Source organism: Athene noctua, chromosome 2 (assembly GCF_965140245.1).
Source record: "Athene noctua chromosome 2, bAthNoc1.hap1.1, whole genome shotgun sequence".
In the NCBI taxonomy this organism is placed as follows: Eukaryota; Metazoa; Chordata; class Aves; order Strigiformes; family Strigidae; genus Athene; species Athene noctua.
In genome coordinates this window covers 65,201,207-65,224,624 of record NC_134038.1, presented here as the reverse complement: position 1 = coordinate 65,224,624, position 23,418 = coordinate 65,201,207, and the positions used below count along the sequence as shown (strand labels likewise).

The window sequence follows — 23,418 nt, the reverse complement described above, 5'->3', positions numbered from 1 at the left end:
ATGCTTGTCTGGCAGAAGTGAAGTCCTCCTGAAAGAATCCCGACACATGAGTTACCAGAGTGCTGCAACACACCACTCAGAATAGACTGTTGTGCTCCTGATGGACCCACACATCCCACTGCAAAATCAATAGCTCAGTGGTATTTTTAGGTGCTGACACTTGCTTCTCCTGTCATATCATGGCATAAACTGGAGGAATTTGTTGTCATGCCAGTCAACAGAGCAGTCACCAATCAGGGAAGGCAGTTTAAATTCGACTGTAATAATATAAGTTGTTATATTAGTCTTTCTTATTATAATATTGTATTACATTGCATCTTACTACATTATGTCGAAGGGATATGATGCAAGGCAAAATGTGCCATACTCTACATAGCCTTAGACAAAACATATCATATGTCTTCATTGGCTGCTTCCAGAGTGCAGAATTAGAGCTGTGCCACAGGACAGTAGGTACCAGTTCTCAGGGATTAATGAAAAATGTGCATTTAACATATGTACAGCAAGGGTATTTTAAGAGTCCCCCAATATAAGATGTGTTTAACAAAAAACGCATCTAATCCCACCTTGGGCATTCAGAATACTTGTGTCATGCTTGGCTTCTTTGTTATGCTGGAGGCAACCTGCTAACTACGGTGTTATCATTTTATGTTAAATCATTTATGTATAGGTTTGATATAATCACTAATTTTTTAAAACACAGGATTATGAAGTATTGCAATTAGCAGAAAAAGTGTTACCTCAATCAAATCTGTGAGGGAGGTTTGAGAATCTTCTTGCTCCATTTATGTTGCAGGAGGAGTGAATGAGATTTCAGGTGAAGCTGAACTACTACAGTAAGAGAGAAGCCTTTTTCCTCTGGGTGACAGAAATAAAGCTGTAGGTACATTATTCCCAGCACCAGACATTTCTCGCTTTAAACAGAACCACAGGGAGGAGAAGAAAGGTGCAGTGGCTCCTAGTAGGCTTAAGAATGGTCTTCTTTCTGTCTATCTGTTAAGTTCTCATTGAAGGTATTTCCTTAGATTGAGGGAAGAGCCAGGAAGAAAGCCATGTTTCTTAAGAAGATACTTTAATAGTTCCTCTACACCGATCCTAAGATGAGATGGCTTTCCCATTATACACCTAGACATTGTATCATAAGAGCTCTGTTCTGAAAGGCCATACCTATAAATACTCTTCATTATTTTTCTATTTTGTGACCTTGTTTCCAATTTTGTGATCAGTCATCTCAACATATATTTTGCTGGAGAGAAAGTGACTTCATTTCTGTCCTTAAAATTCATCTAACAACAGAGAGGTAATAAGAGGGTTTGGATGGACACTGGGTGCTTTGTTTGACCTGGTTATAGCTGGGGGTGGACAATCTTCTGGTGTCCACCGCTTGAGATGAGGTTTGGATGGCCAGGAACTGGGTACGCTCCTTCCACCATACTAAGAAGGTCAGTTCAGGGTTAATGGCAACAGGTTATAAACCTGGGATTAAGACTTTCCCGTTGCAGGCAAAGTCTGTGCTAAACTCTTGTGGGATGGCCCCAGAGGTGCAGCAAGCACCAGTGTAACTCTAGTGACTGCCTGGCTCGCACTTGTCCTAATTCAAATACTACCTGATTCTTGGTGCTCTTCCACCTTCTTTTCAGCTGTCTACAGAGGATGTTTTTAAGAAGCCCCATACTTCTTGAGTGTCTGTACCTAACAGGTACGAGGCAAAAAAGTTGGATACATGGGTGGGATAAAGTTGCCTAAACATCCGTTTCTAGTGCCATTTTAGATGTTCTTTACCATCCCACCTGGTAATCAGCCACTTCTCTGGAAAGATGTGGGTCTTCTGTAGCTTGTATGTCATCTGTTTCAGGTCATGCAGATATTTTTGAAAGCCCACAGCATCCAAAATAGTGCTAGAAATCTATGTTCCTGTGGTGTTAGCTAATGGGAGGCTCGTCATTACGCATCAAGTGTTTATATACCTCAAATCTAACACAGGAGCACGAGGTATCTAGCCCCCTTTTCTACCTGTGAGAGCAGCGACATTACAAAGCTTTTTAATATTTTGGTTTTGCTTATTTAATATCTCTGGGGAGAGCAGGCAGCAGTACTGAAGAGCTTCATAAGCAGGAGGTCCATTAGCAGAGGCGGTGACTCCACAGCACACCCTTTCCACCACTGGCCTTTCTCTGTCAGCAGATCAAAGTTTACAGGCATTTTGGGGGGCAAGGAAGGGAAGAACTGGTGTTTCCTTCACCGTCTCTGCTTGCAGGGGCCTGTTGAAAGCTAATTTCTGACAGCAATTACAACTGCTTTGGCCTTTTTGGCACAGGGATGTGCTGTCAGACGAGGCCTGGATTTTGGATTCTCGTGCCTGTTCCTGAAAGAACAAAAAACATGAGTGAAGACACTCTATCTGAAAGACTTGGGGAAACACCAAAATAAACAAAAATAATTGAGGACAGACTTGTAGAGGGCCAAACCGCATGCATTGTAATTCTGTTGGCCCAACAAACGATATCTCATCATCACTTACTCTGTCTAAATAAAGCCATCGCCCCGCGAGGACGTCTGGCCCAGAAGCGGCACGGGCACGGCCTGGGGCGCGCGGCCTCATCCTCCTCCCGCTTCCTGCGGCAGTTTGGCTCAGCACCGGGCTGCCAGGAGGAGCAGGGGTGAGGAAGGTGGCTTCCTCCCCTTGCCCCCACTTGCCCGCTGTGCCGCCGGCCGCCAAAGGCAAGAGCCGCGTTCCTGCAAACCGCCCTCCCGGCTCCCCTGCCCGCAGCTGCCTGAATCGGAGCGAACGGGGCTCCCCGGCCTGCACCGAAGGTGATTTTTTTCAGGCACGTTCTTTCTCCAGTTTCCCCGTTACCTCCGGCTCTCACAGGGGCGCCGCGGCCTCCCCTCCTCGGGCCGGGCCAGCCTGCGCCGGCAGGGGGCGGCCGAGAGGCGGCAGGAGCCCCCCGCCCGCCCGCCCGCCCTGGGGCCGCCGCCACCGAACGCCCCGCGGCCGCCCCGCGGTACGAGCGGCGCGGAGCGGGGCGGCGGCGGGGGGGGGCGGGGGCGCGTGCTCCCGCCTGCGGCCACACGGTGTCGCCCGCGCCGCTCGGCTGCGCGCGGCTCCCGCGCCCTGACCGCCCCCCCCGCCCCCCCCGCCTCGCTTCACGGACGCGCAAATAATGGTCGTGAACGTGGACGGCAAGGGAAAAAATTCTCGATTCTACTTCATTGTGGTTGGTTTCATTTTGTTTTGTTCTGGTTTGCTTTAATTTTAGTTTTTTTGTTTTTTAGGGTTTTTGTTTTATTTTCATTTAACTTTTATCTTCATTTATTTTGTTTTGGCTTGGTTTATTTTGGTTTCTTTTATTTTATTGTATTTATTTTATTTTATTTTATTTTATTTTATTTTATTTTATTTTATTTTTTTATTTTATTTTATTTTATTTTATTTTATTTTATTTTATTTTATTTTATTTTATTTATTTTATTTTATGTTTTATTATGTTTTATTTTAATATTTTATTTTTCTTTATTTTATATTTAATTTTTTATCTCATATTTTTTTGGCTTGGCCCTAGTATCTCTCAGTCACTGCCAGAGCTTTTGGGGCTGGCTGCGTGCCCCGGGAAAGGTAAACCAAGGGATAAACGTAGGGGCTTTGCTGCTTGTGGGACAATCACAAGCGGGGAGAAGACACAGGCTCCTGTTGGTTAACAAAGTTCATTCAAAACCTTAATTCCGGTTTATTAACTTTAGGTATAACAAGTTGTGCGGTAATTGTGGTTGTTAAGGGAGCACTGGGCAGTTTTTTCCTAGAGGGTATCAAATTCTGTGTTGTTACTATACATGCACTAAATCTCCATTAAAAGGCTTTCTGTAAATGTTTCAAGGCTATGCCAGATAGAAGGGTACTTCATCTTGGTTTCCAAACGGGATATTATCTATTTTAAATGCCCTACAATAACAGTTGCCTTATTTGTCTCCCACCAAAAAATACAGTGGTTTACGAACGCCTTGCTTTTTTGGAAGAAGAAAGACATAAATTGAACTTTGGTGAGTGCTGTATCAGTCATTAGTAACTCTGGGTTCAAATGTGCACTCTCTATAGAGCCTGGCCGCGGTCTTTCACAGTCTAGCAAAATAAGGAAACTACAGGATGGAAACTCAATGAGCCCAACTATTCTGCTTCCTTTTATTTTTCCTCCCTTTCGTATAAATCACACTCTTTTGAAGCTGCTGCTTTTCTTTTGCGGGCACAAACCCCTCATCTTTTCAAGTCTGTCTTTCAAGCTAATTGTTTCAACAGGCCAAGCAACTTGCAAAAGACAGCTCCAGCCTATCCCTATATCGTCTCCCCAGGAATGTTTATAAGAGAAATATACATTTATACAATAGTCATGACTGTTCAAAGGCCAGCTAGTGAAGGAATATTTTTAACGAGATTAGTTAATGGGGTTGTTCAGCACCTCGAAGGAAACGATCACGGCTCCCAGGGCAGAATTGCTGTGGCGGGGCCCGAAGCCAGCAGCAGGCATTGGATGGGCTCCCAAGGATTTCAGTGGCCTTTGAATGAAGGACTCAGCGACAGATAGAAGAAGTTGAAAAGTGCAAGCAGCAGCACAGAGAAATAAAATGGAGAGCAGCAGGACAGATGCAAGTGAAGAGCAGTGATGTGTGAGCCTCCGGAGGTGCTGTTTATGTTTGTGAGGAAGGTCTGTGCTTTTAAGTTTCAATTCGACACTGTGTTTTAACAAACATTTTAGAGAAATATATTTGCAGGAAGGATTGGAGATGATACCCAAATCTTTGACTGCAGTGAAGCATCAAGTGAACCTCAGCATCTGAGGGACATCTGGCAAACTTGAAATTAGGAAGAAAAAAAGGACTCGGCAAGATTTTGCACTGGTTTTGCAAAGGCAGTGGGGTAAATGATGTTCTTGTGGAATTTCTGACCTATCTGAAACCGAATCTACCTGAGTCTTATGTGTGTTTTTCAGTCCACCTTTTGGATCCCAGAAATTCACAATCCTTTTTTCTAAAAAAAAAAAAAGTATTTTTATTTTTAGTGATAACTCATCACTAGATGTTTTAGGATCTGATCCCATCACTCTCCTGGCAGTGTTTTTTAACTCCTGTTGTGGAGGCCAATATTCTGCTTGTGCTCTCGAAGCCAATATGATTACTCGCTCAAGTAGGACCTAGATATGTGAATCAGTATTGTAAAATGCAGCCTGGAGTCTGTAAATGGAAAACGCCAGCTCCGATAGGCAGGCTATGTGTCTGGTTTAGCTCTTAGCTCCACTAATATGTCCATTACTTAAATGAGTGAGATAGCAGGCCTGCCCTAGAGTAACAACTTCCCCACTATCCCATTACAGGAGGCCTCAATGTCTTGTTATTTCCCCCCCCCATTCAGCAGCCTGCACGATGTGGGATAAAGCTGCCGGTGACACAGCCGCGACTTATTTCCGAGGAGCAGGATTTTCTAAATGTGTCCACTAGATAGCACAATAAACTTCCTTCTTTTCCTGTTGAAAAACTTTCTCTCCCACCCAAAGAGCCATTAGCCCTTCAGTCTCAGAGTAATGGTGCTTCAGAAAGGAGATCAAAGTTTCTCAGATAAGTGTTCCTTTACACAATGTTACCGACACTCCACTTTGTAAACAGGCTTCTTTTTTATGGTTAAGAAGGACATATAAACATGCCAAGTGAGATGGATAGACTGCCACTTTTTCTTTTTCTTTTTCTCTTTGTATGTGCGTGTGTGTTAACTGCTCAATGAGTATCATGGTTGGACTGCGCTGATACCATTGAACGTGGTCTGTCTTTTGTGTAAACAGGGGAAGAAAAGAGAACAGCAAGAAGTAATGCCAAGTGCAGATTTCTTACTGGAGTCACTGCAGCTCTAGTCCCACTTTCTGCTGCCTTTGATGAGAAAATGATGATGTGTCCTTCTGAAAGAAGATGGAGACGTTAGCACTCAAATCCATGTGCTTGGATACCTGCTTGCATGGATATGTTAGACCCAGGTTCTGCTTTAGGACCTAGTCTGGGTCTTGTAAATCCTAAAACTGAGGCTGCTGCCTCAGTTAAGGTTTCAAAACTGCCTCAGTCCCCTTTAGTTTGAAACAAAGAAGGGCATAAGGTCCCTCCAAAGGCCTCTGGGAAAAGGTCTTAACTCCCATTAGGGACAACAGAGAGAGAGTGGACCCTGCTGCAGGGCAAGTCAGCTTGTCTCCATACGGAAGGGAGGGCCAGCTGGAAACAGCTGATGGGGAACCTGAGAGGTGGAGGGAAATGCTCCAGCTGAAGCAGTGTGAATACCTCCTCTAAAAGGTAGGGCGCAAGAGGTCTTTCATTCTGCCGGAAAAGCTGAATGCAAATTTGCATTTTGAATCTATTTAAGTGGAATAAGCAACTGAGGTCCTCCCATTCTTGCTCCTTAGGGAGATGGGAGCTTGCAAATGTAGATTCGACTTTTCCAGCTGGAGAAAAACATGGGCTGTGGCCTCTGCTCACGTCTTGTCATCCAGGAAATTATCAGTACTCTCTCCTGTAGCTTGGTTAGTGTTATGCTTCAAATAAATGTGCGTTCTCTGTCATGCATAACCAAATCATATATAAGGTAAGAAAAGAGGAAAATATGAAAAAACCCCACCCCTCTTCCTTTCAAGCCTCCCAGTGAGTTTGTTGCCTTTCTACCCTAACTGTAAACTCCTCAGGGTAAGGACCAAGACTGTGTGGCAGCCCTAAGCAATGCCCTTGCAGCGGTGATCTCCCAGCGCATATAAGGAAGGTGCAAAGTGTCTGCTTGCATCTGCCCTTTCTAACCAGGGGCCTGCGATTTCTGCATCCCTGACTTAAGAAGGTGGTGACAAGGCTCATCTTGTCTTTCACGTTTCAGAGCTAACTATAGGAGTGTAACGCACATCTTTAAAAACAGGTGACACAAAGGTTTTTCCACGACAACCTTTCAAACTAAAGCAGAAAACCTCTGTTCCCAGGCTGGAAACACTCTTAATCATGATGCACAAGCTCCCTCTGACATGAACGTGCTGCAGCTCTACTAATTAGACATTTCTGAGGGTTATTGTAACTGTAGTGGCACCTAGAAACCGCAGCCATGGATTTGGACCTCGAACCTCTCTCCAGTCCAGAAATAGAGGCAAAACCAAACCAAATCAAAACAAAAGATGAGAGAGAAAAGGTGAATACAGACAGACCTTTTCCCTTGCCTTACCTTGGGGACCCCAAGGTAAAAGTGATGTGGGAATAGGGAGTGGGCTCAGCTTAGCAGTGGTCTAGTTACTGCCCTGGTCTTGTAACCATCCCAGCACAGAGAGAGCCTTACAGAGGGATGTGAAGGAGAATGCTGGAGTGATCTTTAGGCTGTTGTGGGGAAAACCACCCTAAAGGGCCATGCAAGTGTTAATTAAATGCTTGTTTATAACACATCTTTGCTTACTCTTCTGTGTTCTTCAGGGAAAAGATTTCTTGTTTCCTTTAAGTGGCAGGGACAGTGGTATAGCCAGCCTAACCAAAAGCCTCCTACCAACCTGTTTTCTCCTTTTCTATTTCCTGACCTTTTGTATCCATAAGCAAGACTATCTCAGATGTCATCTTTTAAGTGCTACAACCGATCCATTAAATAGCTTCTCATAGACATTTTTTTCAACTCCAAGGAGTAGAGTTGCTGAGTGAGAAAGGCATGAGCCGGGCTCTCACTGCTGGGACTTCCTCCAGACCAGCTTGCAGTCCTAAGAAAAATGAGTTGGATGGTCTTAGCTTTGTCCCCAATGAGCAGCAGCAGTAGATCACTTTGCAAAAATGAGCCACGCGTAATTTGGCACCATTGACAGAAGACTCACTCGCAGCAGCTCGGGGCCTTGCAGGCTTGAGATAATGTGCTGCTAAAATCACCTCTTGACCCTAACCCAGGAGGTTCCTCCAGGTCACAAGGGAAGAGGGGGGTAGCAGGCCACTGTGAGATACCTTGATAAATGTACAAGCCCCCGCAAGTCAGCCTGGCACGCCTGCACCAGCGTGAGCCGCTCTGTTTATCACAGTAAGAAGAATATGTTCCCTGAGTTGTGTTAGAGGACTCCAGACTTCTCATTTAAGCTGCTTCCTCCGTTTTCCCCTCTGGTGCAGCAGGCCCACCGTAGTGAACTGGTGGCCCTGATGGAGCGCAGAAGCAGGCTGCATGCATCTCCTTGTGATGGAGCTGGCAGAGAAAATCGGACACTGGGACAAACAACCATAAATCAGGACTGTCCTGATTAAATCAGGCATGGCTGGCAAGTAAGTTATTAGCCGCCTGTGAAACTAATTGTGATACTGATACACTCAATTTTGCTGTGTCTTTCAAACACCGGTTGTGATGGGAAACAGCTGTTAGAACCCGAAAAAAAAAAAAAGAAAGGGAGAGAGAGAAAGAAAAAAAAAAAGAGCGTGCGCTTACGATTCAGAATCATAATAAAGTCTGTCTTCTCTATTCCCTTGCACAAAAGCTCTTAGATTCTTCTATTCTCCTCTAGACAATTACTCCCAGCAGGCAGGGTCACTCAGGATGAGCACACTATTGCATTTAAAGTTCATCTACTGAAGGGGGGGAAAAAGACAGAGAAAGGAGTAAAAAAAAAAAAAAAAAAAAAACCTTCCCATTAATGTGTGAAAAAATGGCAGGTTTAAAATGGGTTAGAAATTCAGGTTAAAGCAAAAAAAAAAATCTGTCACACGACATCAGTAGGAGAAAAGATTTTGTTCAGCGGTATTGTTTGACTGAACACTTCCTTCACAATAACACTAGTGCCAGTGTTTATTTGATGCCTGGATCGGGCAACTGTTATGAGCAGTTAGCATAGAAAAAAGGGGATGTTTTGAAATATGTCAAAAGGAGAAAGGGCCTGATCCTTCTCTGGTGGAAGCTGGTGGTGAGCTCTCCTCTGATTCCCGTGTCAGCTGGTGGGCCATGCTTCGCTGGACCCGGGGGGGCTGCGCCGGACTCGGTGGTGTGACCCCCTGCACAGGCTGCAGTGAGAAAAGAGTGCAATTCGGGCAGTTAAAACCTACTGCTGTCAGGAATTAGCTTCACTCACGCCAAGGGCAGGTAGTTAGTAACACTGTAGTAGTTGTAATGGCTTAAGGGTAGGAACTGAGCAGGGTTTGTAAAGAGATAGTTACTGGACTGAGAAACATAGCTCAAAAAACAAGTGGTATTTTGGGGATATAGGCACTTCTTCAGGTCTGACAAAGAAGCAGCAAAGCCTAGCTTGAAGTTTGTTGCTCACCTCAGTCCTGAAGAATAATTTTGAGGCCTGAACCCTGTTTTTTCTAGAAATACTCAGGCTAATATAAATGATTACCTCTTTGTACACTTCTGATTGCCAGGATGACTACATGTATCTGAAAAACTTCCCTCTACACGGTGCAGAACATACCTGCATATGTGGAATTTGAAGATGCTTTCCTGTGGGAATATTTATTCTTAGTTATCTTGTGCCTTCTACTGAAGTCACTGCAGTGGGCCACCATCAGAGGTTAGACTCTTCCAGTACTTGGTTTGTATCCCTGCAGCCCCAAATACTTTATACCTCCTATTTTATCATTTTGCCACTTTTCCTTTTCTTGTATCTATCTAGTCTGCCTTTCTATTGCTGTTCTTTTTTTGTTTTTTAAAGTTGTATTTTACCTATAAGGGTGGAGAGAAAATGATATGCATTAGCTAATAACAATATGACTGCACCATGAATCTGGGAGAGAGAGATGGAAGGAAAAAACAAATCACTCACCTTTCAAGAATCTAACCCCATCCTCTCAGCTTCCACAGTAATATCTCTGTCTTCCTGTTTGCAAACCAGAAATGTTTATTTACAATGTCTTTCAAGACAGCTTTTTAATGTATAATGCTTGTGTCATTACATAATGGGTCATAAATGATGTTGGTTGTCTTAGAAAAACACAAAGTCATCAAATATTTTTTTGGTTTTTGTTTGCCTTCTGTGGCAGGATTCAGAGTCAGCTGCAGTTGGGAATCTGAAGGTAAATCATCTTTCCAGTAATTCCAGCTCTGGTGCATTCAGTCTGTCAGGAGTTTATGAGTGAGGTGATCCTGATGCAGAAAATTTTGGTTGTATTTTTTCTCAGTGGCCCTGCTATTCCAGGCAGCCTGTCGGCTGTGTGCCCGGAGAGAGCCAGGCAAAGGTTTGCTTGTCCATGGTTTGTGAACAGAAGTGGAGCACCGTAATACAAATACAAAAGTCCAGACTGTGAACATTTATTTTTTGCATATATAAAGCTATGCTCTGAACCAGAAGGATATCAGCCACTGGGAGTTTCTACCAGAATGCCAAAAAATTGTTAAAATATTGTTAGTGCAGGTTTTTCAGGGATTTTTCTGATCTGAGCTGTAGCAGTGGGGATGTATATGAGTGCAATTTTTGATGGTGTTGAGATGAATCTGCCTGGTCTAGTCTCCCTTTTCTGTAGCTAACATGAGGACCAGTAAGATGTGCATAATATACCCAGAAGGTGCAGTCCTGATTCCTGACGTAAACTGAGACCTGGCTGTCGTAGACTTTGAGCTCTGCTGGACTCCCTTGCCCTCTCCTTGTAGGGATTTCATTTGGCAACATTACGAATTGTCCCTTGTCTCAGAAACCCAGGAGGAGAAGGAAAGTAGCCCTTAAGCCAGGATATGGGGTCGAAATTTTGCCTATGCTTACACCAGTGTGTATTGGGTATAACTCCCCTGAAGCTGGTGGTGAAGCTGCTATTCTTGCCTCTGAACAAATCAATTCCTAGCTCTAAAAATAAGTGAATTAGAAAAGAGGTAAAGCTATCATTTATATAATAAATGTGTTTATTTGGTAAACATTATATCCTGTGTATGAACTTCATTGATATCAGGTCTACCTAAATTCTTCTTAATCATATTAGGGAAAATGCAAAAGGATTTTGCATAATTTTACTAAATCAAGAGACCTTTTTATTGTCTTTGTTGGAATAATGGCAAATAAACCACTATCAGGATAAAACGTAAACAACAAAATATGTCCATGCAAAACACACGCAAAAAACTCCCACTTTCCTCATTTGTGGGGTCACTGAGAGTCATTTCTGCACTGCTCGAAATAGATGAGCCTCCGGGATCACTGACATACTTCTACTAATGTCAGAGAAGCTCCACCTCCCCTACATACCACCTAGTAAGCTTATGTGTATCTACCCAGGAAGGAGAGGATCTCATGCCTAATTCTTATCAGTACCAGAGGTTATTTGCTGTAGTCCTCTGGCATTAATACACAGCAGGGTGTTGGTGAGCACTTGATAAAATTTCCAGCCACACACAAGAAAATGCTGGACTAATAAATTGTACTTTTAGTGAACTGCATAGACCAAAGGCTTTATCTCCCCCTCCGAGAAAATATACAGCTGTCACAAGTAATATTGCTGAAAAAGTTTTCAGTTACTATGCAAGGTCAGATTACCTGCATCTTTCATTATCTAGGTGGGTGATGAAAAGTTGTTGACATCTATCAAAAGCGAGGCCTCAGTTTAGGAAGGTGGCTAAGCAGGTAGCTGACTTTGCTGGGACTCTGTGCATTAAACCAGCCATGTGCTTCAGCAGGCTGCTGAATGGGAAACTAAATTTCGTAAGAGTTCTTGAATGCTGTCTTGGAATTTAGATATCCACACTCACAACAGGAAATTGTAAATGATGCCAATATTATGCACAAAAGTGGTGTGTGTGTGTGTGTGTGTATGAAAAGAGAAAATCTGTATGTAGAGGAACAGTAGGAGCAAATGCTCTTCTGCAGCATGCCGTGCATTTTGCACATGCACATTGTATTTGGGTACTGTCTGAAGAAGCCTTCAGAGATGTACATTGCTTGAAACCACTACCCATCCTTTATGCTGAATTTTTATTACATAACTCCTACTGTGTTAGAAAAAAAAATAAAATCAAATAAATCTAAAAGTACCAGCCCTGCTACGAGTTCCAAACACAGTTCTCATTTCAGGATCCTGGCATGCACTTGTAAAACATTTAAATACCTATTGGTGGATAAGAAAATCAATTTACTTGTGAGGTGACTAAGTAACAAAACATATTAGAATTGATGTTACAATTAGGAAAAAAAGAAATAAATTGTTTTTCTGCTCATTAATATTTGGATAAATATTTATGAATGTATAAAACAAGCAACTACTGCCAACACTAGATCTTTATTATGCCAGGCATAGGAATAATTCAAGTATTTAGGCAGCTGCAGGTTGAACTTAGCCCCACTGGCTGTTCAGCTGAATTCGATCTGGCCTTAGGAAGACTTTGCTTTGGAGGCAACTCAGGTTATGTGGTTTCTCTGTGGTTTTTGTTTGGGACTCATTGAAGAAAAGGACTGAGACAGTCGGCAGGTAAGGGGCTCCTGACAATGTGTTTGTCTTGACACATGTGCACTGGGCAGAGTGGTGCCCAGTGTGGACTTGGCTGCTCCCTTACAGAGGGGTTAGCCAGAGAGGAAGGATTTGCAGGAGTTTGGTTTGCAGTGTTGGCCAGATGAACATTTACAGCCTTGCAGCAGCTGTAGGCATTCCCTCAGGACAGGCTTTCCACTGGGGCCTTGTTTTTTTTTTCCCTTCTGTTTCTCATTAAAACCCTCAAATCCAGGCACCTCAGCACACATGGCACATATGAGCCCTTTTGCCGAGCGTTGTGTGCAAGCCTGCTCGCTCCTCGTGCAGGTTGGTCATCTTATTGCAGAGGGCAAACCCTGCTCAGCCTTCCTGCTGCACAGGGAAACTGGCCACCCTGCTGTCCGGCAAGTTGGCTTTTGTGGATCACGAAGGGACGAGAGGACATTTCCTTTATACAGCGCTGTCCTATATGTATGCAGCTAGGAGAGGAGGTCATGGAGAAGAGCTGTGGTGATCTGACTACCCACAGCCATTTTTCTCTTTTCTCCCTGGTGAAGTGGAACCCTATTTTCATTCTTTTTTTTTTTTTTTCTTTAAAGGGAAAAAAGAGTAATGGCTTCATTATCTTCAGGCGATTTTTGTAGCCCTCGTCTGTAGTTCAGGATGTGAACAAGAACAATAGGTATTTTGGAACCTGAGGAAAAAACAGCTGGCCGACGTCTCTCAAAATGTAATTTTATAGAGGCACGCATCAATAATGTGACTACCGCTCCATACGGATATTACGCAGGCAGCCTTAATACGCTTGCATGGCATCCGGATTGACAAGACAGACCATGATGGCTCCAAAGGGTCAATAAAACATGCGCCATGAAGGACTTACACAATAGACAGTAATGGCTTCTTTGGAGCTGTTACGGTCTATTGGGTCAATAATAATCCACTTTTTAAAGAGTGCCAAAATATGAATTTACACAACAGGCCGTAATGGCTCCTGATCTATCAGATAAATGAAATGAATTATCAGCATTAGTGCCCACACTACAAAGCACGTTTACCTATTAGAATGGATAGAATAAATATTAGGTGCTTCAAAATATGCTTTCATATTCAAAAGGCTGATTTCTAAAAATATCTGGGATAAAAAAAAAGAAGAGAAAAGCCCAAACTCTCGTGGTCAAACCTGTGAAATAAATAGCATAGGTCATGAAATTTAAATCTGAGACTGTCTCTAGGAGATTACTGTGAGTTTCCTCTCTACATTATTTTTAATTAAGGATTGCAGCAACCTATGCCATGTATTTTTAAACTTTTGTTAATTTTTCTAGAAAACTCAGGCCTGTGAACCGGGGAGTCCGTGAACATTTTCCCCTAATGGTAACCCATTCTATGTAGTTGCATCTTTTCTCCTTTATTAAGAGCTAGTTGCCTGAGTAATGGTTTGCAGGATCCAGACTGCATGTTATACAAACAGGCTTGGTCTGAATATATGCATTCAAGACCAAAAATTTGTTTAAATAACATATGTTCTGTTTGCGGCCACCTATCTGTCTCTATCAAGGAAGATAAAAGTCCTTGTCTACCCTGTTTCAGCTGCGCAATCAAGACAGAAACCCTCAACTGATGTTTGCCAGCAGGTGGTGACATACAGCAACAAGCTCCAATGGTAGCAACATTTTCCTGCAAAACTTGGAGAAAATCCAGGCTTCAGGAAAATGAAATATGCCTTCAGTTTGGGAAGAAATAATGATGAATGTCCATCAGCAACACATGCGATGATTTAGTCTCGTTGCATGGCAAGAAGAAGTATGTTCAGTCCACAGCAGGTCAAAAGTTTTCCTTGCTGTTTCTCTGCATTTCCTTCTTGTTATTATAAAACATTTGGCTTGGCTGTGAAATATACTTTTAATTAAAAGATAGGAAAATCATAGTAAGACAGCAGCAGCAGTGAGCTGTTAGAAAGCCTGCTGTCTTAGCTCTTGTAATAAACATAACACGAAGGATAGGTGCACACAAAAACTGAAGTGTTGTGGTGAGAATATGTATACACTGACTTATCCCAATCCTTTCAAATAGAAGTGTAAATAGCGCTTTCTGCTTGTGTGTGATTTCCTCATGCTTTTTCAGACCATGCTTTTTTTTTTGTTTGGTCTCACAGCCAGGTACGCTTGTTCGAAAGACCCGCTGCTCGTGCGAAACACCACCAATCAGTGTGCAGTTGGTTAATGAGCAAATAATTTTTCCATAATAGACAAGAAAAAAAAAATTAATAAAGAATCATGGCAGGATGTCACCTTTGGTTTCTGTCATGCTGTGGTTTCCAGGCACTTAGAATTCCCTGGGTGTCATGCATACATTTTATATACATGTTACTCCTACCTAAAACAACGTGTCCCTTAAAAGAAATTTGGGTGCTTGCAGCATCTGAAGTGCGATAACTTAACTGAGGAAAATACAAGTCTCGTCCTGCTTAGCAGGGAGCTGAGAACAGGATGAAAATATAAAAATACCAAGGATTTTTTTCTCCCTTCGCAGTGTCTGTTTCCTGCAAGTATCTACCATCTACAATATTGACTGGTTTATCAGGCAGCAGGTATCTCTATCAGTCTATCTTGAATTGTCATCCAACAGGAGATTAAACGCTGCCTGCCTCCTTCTTGTGATTTTCAGTCTTCACATCGCAAAGTTTTCAATCAAATTTCAGCAGTGTACATTTAGCTTAGAGAACTCGTGGAACTTATCTTCCCAAAGCAGGTGATTTAGACCATGTTTACCTTGTACAGTTCCAAGATATCTCTCAGCAAACCTGTCCGCATCTCAGGCCTTGAAATGATTCCCAAGTTTGTTTTTTGCTTTTCTGTGTCTCACTTTCTCTTTCCTTCCCCAGCCAGGCTACCAGCCAAACAACAACAATAACAACGTGGGTCCTGAATAACAGACAAGTGCCAGTTTTGGAAGAGTGAATGCGGCAACCTTGTCTTGTTATCTTTTAAAAAACAAAAGTAATGTGACCACTTGCAGCCTTGTTCTAAGCAGCTTCCTCATTAGTAATCTTTTCAGTGCACTTATCACAGTTGTGGTTTCAGCCCATGAATCAGCTCGAGTCTGGGAGGATGTCAGCTGGGCACACTTCTTGGTTTGCATCGGATACCTGAGGAAGTTGTGGGCTGGGAGGTATCCTGTAAAATAAACTATGGCTCCATTTGTAAGGAATACAGTGTGAGGCAGTTGACACTGAAAAAAAAGGACTTCTTTGCCAATTAGCATATTTTCTGCATATGATTTTCATAAGCAGACTAACTAGAATTTGTATAAGCATAAACCTGAGACTAAAAAATTCTGGAAAGGCAATTCAAAATAATCACAAAAGCCAGACTGAATTTTTGTGGTGCATTCTCCATGCAAAAGAGTTAGAATATAATATAACTAAAAGTGATTCTGCTAAGGTAAAGGAATGGAGGAACTGGGAATTATATTTAGATAGTCCTAATTAGTCTCTTACCACCAAATACTTTGTACAAACTGGTGTACAGCAGTCAGGACAAGGTCTGGAAGCAAGATTTGTGCCCCTATTCTGGCCACTTAGACCTGTATAAAAAGACTGTAGTGGGCTAAAATGGCCCATGATTTATTAGAACATGGTTCTGGCTGAAAAAGCAATTGAGGGTGCAAGTATGGTACCAGAGGGTCAGAGGTTGCCTTTTGAGGACTCTCTGCTTGGAGGGAGAGGGAGCATGTGCACATTTCTGGGGGGATGGGGCTGCTCAGTGAGGTGCTCCCAGGCAGCACTGTGAGCCTGGGGCCAGCATCCAGCACTGATGAATCTCAGTGGTGTGACATGGCCCAGCTCCATCTGAGGACTCACCTTAGCGGTGGGATGGATAAGAGAAATGTGATTCTGGATACAGTGGTTATGAACAGGATGGGAGTTTAATCCTGAACTCCTACTTATTCTAGAAAACCCGAGAGGCTGTTACAATAATTCGATGCCAGCTGGGAAGAGGCAAACACCTCCCAGGTCAGTGCTTCGGCCAACAGCCTGATGACAACAGAGGGTTCCCATCAGGCAAGAGAAATCTACCAGAGGGTGATACCCATTAGAGTTCATCTGCTTCGTGCTGTCAGGGCAGTATGAAAGAGAGTGAAGTGACAGGTGAGTTGGCCCAGCTGCTTCTTCATGAATATCTGAGATTCTTGCATAGTGTAAGTGGAAACTATAGGAACACATCAAAGAGGAAAAGACACTGAAAATTATAAGACCATGCCTAGATGATTTTCAAAACAGTGAATTTGGCTCAATCTAATTCACTTCCTACACATGTGAAGTGGAGAGTAGATTGAGGTGGTAGAAGTGAAACAATTTCTTTGTTGTTGAATGTGGAAACTAACTCTTCTTTCCCCCCCCCCCCCCCTTCTTTTGCCCACATGTTGTGCTTCTTCCTTCCCTTTCCACAAGTACAAGGAAGCAAAACTTGCTGGGGCCAGGCTGCAGAGAGAGGATTATGGCACAGGCCCACTCAGGCATCAGCTTTGTTGAACCCTGTTCAGAAAGTATCTTGTTGGCAGGGATCCATGGATGTGGTGAATGAGTGTTAAATAAGCTGATAGCTCAGCTAATGCCCGTGGTCCCTTCAGCTCAAAAGGGAGCACAAAGTGTGAGTTGATACCCAAGATGTAAATAACTATTAGTTTTAGAAGTACTACCTTCTCCTTACCTGAGAGCTTCTCCATACTGAAGTACTGCAGGCAGCCATTGTGAACACAGAGCTTGTGAAGTGATGCAGATGTTTTGAGTTCAAAAAACCCAAGATGTATGGTTGTGGCAAAGTAAAACCTGATCTTTTCCACTTGGTGGTCTCATCTGACAATATCATGGAAGCAGAGCCCAGGGCAGCAGGAATACTTCCTCCATCAGGTGGGATGGACAGGTTGTACATGTCCCAGACAGAGATCTTTGAGACTCAGGTGGAAGGAAGGTCAACAAGGTCCAGATCACAGACTCTGAAGTCTCTTTCTCTAGCAGTGCCTGCAGGCTGGGGACCCTGGGGAAAGACTGTCTTCAGGTATAGGGTCCAGATCTGCAAGGAGAATCTGGGTGTGCTTGTGCTGGCTTGAACTGCTTAGCTTCATTTTAAGGTTTAGTCTTAGATATGTGATGCATAGGTGTGAAACATATTCTCTTTGTTTAAGCCCAGCTACTTACATCTCTTGTATTCAAACTGGTTTTACGCTTCTGGCAATAAGCTTTATGTTGTCATCAGCCCTTTTTGGTTTTACTCCATGTATTTGTAGTGCCCCTTAACACACACTTCCTCTCATGGGACTTGTAGAGTTTGCTGTCCCATTACTGACTAGGGTAATCATCTGATTTTTAGGTGAGGCATGTCCGTGGACACGTATACAGTTACCCTTTAGAAACATGAGCTGTAAGGCTATTACAGTTGTGGGTCAGTAATAAGGCTATGGTTCAGGCTGCTAAATATGTTCACATCATTTTAATGTGTTTTCAGTTGCTAAGCTTTAACTTTCTGGACTGCACATTTCTAAAACAGGTCTTTGTCTCAGTCTGGATTTTTTAGGAAAGAAACATGAAAAACTGGTTCAGGTACAGATGAAGTAGACTGTTAGAGTTTAAAACCCATGTGAAGATCTGCCCATGTTTCATTGGGATGTAATCCTCCATAAAAATCTTATTCTCACCCACATTTAGCAGAGGTACAGTCAAGTTTGGCAGCAGAATCTGACCTAGCCCTGGCAGAGAGGGACTTTCTTTAAGTTGCTTTGGTTACTATGGGTATAGTAACATACCTGTGATTATAACCTGTGGTTAGTACAGGTATGCTTCAGTCACAGGCTAAAGGATGAGTTGTCCCTTGTTCCTTCAGTGCAGCCGTCTGAAAAGCTGAGAAGTGAGGTGATGGGAGGCAGGAGGGATGTAGGATACAGGAACAAGATGTGCAGAAGAAGCAGCTGCAGGAGGAGAGAGGCGGGGGAGGCGCTGGGGAGGGCAGAGAAGGCTGGGAGGTGCGATGAGGAGAGAGCATATTCTGGAAGTGGGGAGAGGTCTGCTAGGGGACTGGCACAAAAGAAAAAGGTGACAGGTGGAGTAATAGTGTGTGATATATATGAGAGAGGCAAATTTGGGCATTTTTGAGGGCTGGCTGTGCAACCTCAACTTCTTTTAATGTTTTTATATGTATATGAAATGCACATTGTTATGTAGGTTGGTATTCTAGCGTTTAACGTATCACTGGCATAAGGGAATATTGTATATATGACCACTTTAATATGCTTATGCTGGGAGATAAATGCATTTTCTGTTGTTAGGATGGGGTCTGAGAGCAAAAAGTTTAAGGAATCTGAGATTTGGGCTACTGTTTCTGCTGGTTTTTTTTTTTGTTTTGTTTTGTTTTGTTTTTTTTGTTTGTTTGTTTTGTTTTTGTGGTGTTTTTTTTTTTTTCCTATTCTTTTTCTGCTTGTTCTCGATGTTAAAGTAAACAGGACATTTCTCCTATAAACACAGATTTTTGTGGTTTCAAATTTAACTCTCATGGTAGCACTTTTACTGAGGCTGTTGAGCTCAAACCCTGGGAACCCCAAGATGATTTCCATTTGGGTTCGATCAAAACACTAACTAAAAGAGCAGCGTTCCCCAGCACCCGCTGCACTGAGTGTGCTGAGCAGCCGGAGGACGCAGGGGTTGCACCCCTGCAATCCCTGGAATTGCAAACCCTCAGCTCAGATGCAAGTACCAAAGAGAAATGCTGAGAAAAGGAGGGAGGGAGGAAGGAAAGGAGGGCATGAGCCCTAACCTGCAAAGCCTGCAGTAAGGACCATTCATTTTTAGCAGCTTTCTTAAATCTTGAATGGAAGTAACATATTCTACATTGTATGTTTTTTTAGTGTTGATTCCTGCACTCAGCTCTTCTGGTGCTTCAGAAAATGTGTTTGAAGGTGGCTGAGGTATTTCAGTTTGACAAATAAACTAAGCTGTGGTTACTTTCTCAGTATGTTTTGTGTCATGGTGCTAATTTCCCATTCACTTGATTGGGATGCAATGATTTCACGACAATGTCAGTGCAGGTCTATGGAAAAGACATTATGGTGTCAAAATGAAATGAAACAATGTTAATTTGTCTATGGAAACGGTGTTACACTGCCAAATTGAAACATAACCCTCAGCTCAGCCACCTTGAGACTTGGCGCTGCCGTGCTATTGAAGGACCCCGCCACACGGGGTGATTTTACAGCGGCTCACTGGGAAACTACAAATCTGGATTAAATATTAGAGGAGGTCAGACTATTTGTTTTGTTCTTTGAAATCACAACTGTATAGCATTTCCTAGTGTTACAGGGGCCTTCCACATGTGCTGCAATACCTAAAGCCCAGGGAGAGGGTGGGAATCAAGGGGAGAAAAAGCACTTTGGCAACCTTTGCTCAGATTTCTTTTGGATTCCATTGGCTCTCAGCATGTCTCACTCCTAGCATTATATTAATGGATCTTTTTAAGGTGAGAAACATTATTAGATTTTGCAGTGTTCACAGCACCTAACCAACATCTGGGATACTGGGGCTCAAATTAAGCAGTGCTCTAAATCCAATTTGGATTTTAATTCCACCAGGATGTAGCATTTCTAGTAAAACAAGAACTTGAACATAAAGCAGAATCCAAAGTGTAGGGAATACAATAATGAAAAAGAATAATAAGCAAGCTGAAATCAAAAGACAAGCGCAGAGGGAAGGAAGAAGCAATATATAAAGGTATATAGAAAAATATAAATAAATATTTTCTCTGTTGTTAGGGATCTGTGGAGTGATAGAATCTACTTATCAATCACAGTTTGTCTTTTATTTTGTTTTATGTTCCTGGACAGTATGACCACCTTTGAAAGAGGGTGATCTTTGATCTCCTGCCCTGGGGCGAGCACCAGCAGATGTTCTTTTGTTCTTCTCTCCATAGTCAGTGTCCCTCACCTCCTAAAGCTGAAGTGTGCTCCCCAAAACTGACAGGTGTTTCTCTGTTTGATTGCAAAGAGATGGATTTAGGCTAAATGTGACCTGAAACCTTCAAAGTGGAAGGGCCTCCCAGCATGCTTGCAAGAGGGTGGGAGGGAAGGCTGTTGTAACATCTGCACTTCTGGGAATATTGGCAAATCGCATACAGATGTCAAGAAGAAATAGGCTCAGCCAGTCTGTTAGGAGGGACTTTAGCAACCTCTTTCACCATGGGTGAATTTCTGGCGTGATTCTGTTTGCTGAGCTTCTTGGTGAATTTTTTTCCTATTTGTGAAATGGGTGTAATGGTACTTCCCTGACTCTTATAGATATCAGGGAGAAGAAATAAATTACAGGCTTTGTGGTGTCTGGGCAGTACTATAAGAAGGTTATTTCAGAGCATATGGCATCATGAGCTGAGGTGGATGGAAAGGCTAATCGCTTGAGCACTATATCTTAAACAAGTCAATCCTTTCTTTACCTGTGCCTCAACTGGCATTAAAATTTGACACTGGCTAATAAAAACAATAAAGCTATCCTATCTTATTGACGACTATGTAGATTTCTTGGACGTGAGGAGCTGTGTGTTCTCCTCTTGTATATTGAAATAGATGTCTCTGGGTTGCGCACAGCATTTCTAGATGTTCGCTGCAGTCCCAGAGCTGAAGGTCCTCCAGAGATTCCAGTTGCTGCTTACTGTGTGAATGGTGTGTGTTTCTTTTTGCGTAAAGCTCCTTCTGCCTTTCTTCCTTCCTGAGGTGGGAAGTGTGCATTTGTTGAATCTGGTGGATGCGGTCATGCTGGTCATTCTCAGGAAGATGCTAAGTGCTCTCCTCAGCTTTGACAGGCAGAATGAACATGGACATTAATGTTCACATGAATGTTTAACCCCCAGTTGCCTCGCACAAGCTTTCATGCACTAAAGTATGACTGGTATTGCTGCCCCAAGAGAGGAAAGCACAAGGATCTTCCCCCCCCCATTTATTGGACCCCTTTCTCTTTCCAAGTGATATCCATCAAATCACTGTTGAGAGCTAGCTCTAACTTCTCCATGAGCCACATGCATGCTGCTCCATCCATAACTCTTCACAGAGATTCCTGGACTATCTGAATGCCTAGGAGGAAGCTTTTGGCTCTTCAGGCACCATTTACATGTTGGTTTTAAGTAGTTTCATGTTGCACTAGTTATAGTTGTTCAGATGTGCAACCCACAGATGAAATGTGCAATCCAATTTCAAATTTACAGGGAAGAACTACAATGTGAAATATTGCAGACCTCCCAGCTTGTTGCAAACAGCTAAGACAAGTCATTGGATTGAAATTTTAATGAAATAACATGCTATACAGTTGGGGATTAAAAGAGAGGAATCATTTGTCCTAGATGAGGAAGGCAAATTCGACGTATTTTAAGTGTGTTTTAACCAATGTGAGTAAGATTCTTGAAATGAAATGTTATTGTTAAAAGACAGAAGGAAACCTTCCTTTCCAGGATTGTCTCTCCCTCTCACAGGCACACATGCACACACACATACATGAACACACCCACACAAGCGCCCGTCTTTCCTTTCCTGGGGCGTAAAACATGGTGGACATCTGGTTGCCAGGCTCAGTCTTCTCCCCCACAAGCACAGAACAACATCATTGTTTGAATATGTTCTTTAGAGGTTGACATTTGGGGAATTTATGTTCTCTCCTCCAGTAAGTGAGAACATTCCAACTATTTTATGCAGTGTGTAAACTGCAGATTAATTGCACAAATTATATAAATTATCCTAAAACTTTCGGGTAATGTTTGCCACGTCAACACTGCAATTGAGCTGACTGGGCATGTGGAAAGCCTCCATGTGGCAAGCGACAGTCCATGATGCAGATGGAGAGGCGATTTGCATCTATCTCTACTTAGAATAAGTACTGCAAGGACTGCAGTCTGCAGGCAGAATAGGTAATGTGAGATTTTCATCAAAACAAACAAAGCAATGGGCTATAGTCTTGCACATTACTACTTAATATGTAGGGGTCTGTAGGCCTCTCCCAAATAGCAGGTGAACATCCATTGTGTGGGTGGTGGTGGGGGAAAAAAAAAGGAAAGCTACAGACTTAAATGCTTCAGCAAAAAAAGAGTCTTCATTGCTTGTGAAATCAGCCACAGTAGGGGAAAAAAAGAAGCACACTTTTAACTGATTTGTGTCCACATCAGCTGAACTCTACTCTCTGTGGTTTAGATTGAGCGGTGACTCCTCACAGGAGGAATCCCACAGGTCATGTCAAATTTGCCTTGTCATTTCAGAAGATGTGTTAGTGTAATATCTGGATTTGTGATAGAATAGAACAGAGCAATGACCCAGAGTATGCCTTTCCATCAACAAACACAAGCAAAATATCTGTAACAGAGCATATAACAGTGGAGTAACCTCTTAAAGGTTATGTTTAAACTGCTGTGGACTCCAAACATTTAGGATTCACAAGCAATCGCATCTCTCCTCCTTGCAGTAGAATGGAAACCAGAACAGAAGATGGTAAATTACCCCCTGAAGAAGGAGCAGGCTTGAGGCAAGCCAGCACCCACTTTAGGTCAGATGCTGAGCTTCTGAGGAAGCGTCAGCTCTTGTGTCACATAAGCACGTTATGACATTATGTTAGCAATCTCTACTTGCTTTGAAGTAATGGCAAATCCAGCCACTGAGGCCAATTTAGGCTTAACAATAAAATGTGCCATCATTATTTAATTTTTCACATTTTTTCCTTTCAGAAGATCCCTAAAGACTCAACTGTTTCCAGCAAGACTTCAATTTGGACAAGAGGATTGTAACAGGGGGTGATTTGCTGGACCTCCAAAAATTTCATTCAGGCTTTCCCAAGTCTGTATAAATGCTCTCAGAGTCAGTGGAATGGGCTTCTTACCAATCAGTGGTAGAGGGGTGTCAATAGTTATTCAATGCAATTATATAAATTAGGCATTTTGTGAATAAGTACAATCTCTGATTTAAGGAGGGAATTCCCTTCTGTGAAACACCTGAGTG

The 23,418-nt window shown here is 42.8% G+C and overlaps 1 protein-coding gene across 1 annotated transcript in view; it reads left to right on the top strand.

Moving 5' to 3' along the window:
• Nucleotides 1-23,194, top strand: part of ZNF516 (zinc finger protein 516) — a 163,553-nt gene extending 140,359 nt beyond the window's left edge. The window contains exon 7 of the mRNA XM_074899318.1: nucleotides 23,148-23,194. The gene's annotated coding sequence lies outside the window, so the exon portion shown is untranslated. The remainder of the gene's footprint in view (nucleotides 1-23,147) is intronic.
• Nucleotides 23,195-23,418: the final 224 nt, after the last annotated feature.